General features: G+C 38.1%; 1 non-coding gene across 1 annotated transcript; it reads left to right on the forward strand.

Moving 5' to 3' along the window:
• Nucleotides 1-821: 821 nt before the first annotated feature.
• On the forward strand, nt 822-903 carry trnay-aua. Its single transcript has one exon. It is a non-coding gene; the product is annotated as a tRNA-Tyr (tRNA).
• Nucleotides 904-1126: the final 223 nt, after the last annotated feature.

A 1126-nucleotide genomic window follows, 5' to 3' on the forward strand; every position in this document is an offset into this window, starting at 1 on the left:
CAATAACAGATCCGGCACTCCTCTCCCTATTTTCTCTTTTGACTTCTTCATCACTCTTTTTGGCCTTACCTCTATTAGAAAGTACAGTTCTGAAAACCATGTACATATTAATCTTTGCTGTCATTGGTATGCAGGTCACTTGATGTAATACAAGCAAATACATAATGCCCCACCCAACACTTTTGTAACATGTTCATATGTTCCGTTAATTTTTACAACTTTCTGTTTAAAACCATACCATACTTCACAAACATTACCTATTTACAATAACCACGCAACACTCAGATCTCTGTTAACTATGTGTATGTTTATTTAGTTTCAAAGTTTAACACAGGTTAAACATCAGTCATATCAGCTTTGTCTTACCGGCATCTTCTCGTTCTGTTTTAAAAGGAAGTTTGCCTTGCACACCGGTTGATTTTAATGCCTTAAATAATTAATAAGGAAAAATCCAACATTTAAGGACATCAGCTGCAGTCTCTGGTGATGGTGGTATAGTGGTGAGCATAGCTGCCTTCCAAGCAGTTGACCTGGGTTTGATTCCCAGCCATTGCAGTAGTTTTCGTTGTGTGGTTACTTGCTTTATTTGTCAAGAAGTAACCAGAAAGGTTACTTACCTTACCCAACTCGATTTGATAAAATATTAGATCTCTGTTATGGTACAAATAAGGGAGCATATCAATCAATCAAGATGCCTCCATGAGGATCCACAGACACAGGCAGCCCACTACGATTTACACTTTGCCGTGTCTTGGTAACTACTACTAACCAATTGAAAGTTTATGAACATTTGTGCAAACAGGTACAGGGTTGAGTTTCAGGTTGTCGTGGCCAAGTGGTTAAGGCAATGGACTATAAATCCATTGGGGTCTCCCCGCGGAGGTTTCAATCCTGCCGGCAACGAGAGAAATAATTTAAGAACGGTAGTGAACTAATGACACAATTTGGTTAATCACAGGTTACCGAATTGCAAAGGAAGAGGAAGATGCTAATTTACTCACAAAGTATAAGAGTTTTATAGTTTCTATTAAGTCCGATTTTAATTTATTTGCTGAAATTGGAATGTTTCTGAGAAATAAGGGAAGTTTAACGTAAATCCAAAGGTCACAGGTCAGATCCCCACCTA

This window comes from Etheostoma cragini, unplaced genomic scaffold, assembly GCF_013103735.1.
Source record: "Etheostoma cragini isolate CJK2018 unplaced genomic scaffold, CSU_Ecrag_1.0 ScbMSFa_4263, whole genome shotgun sequence".
In the NCBI taxonomy this organism is placed as follows: Eukaryota; Metazoa; Chordata; class Actinopteri; order Perciformes; family Percidae; genus Etheostoma; species Etheostoma cragini.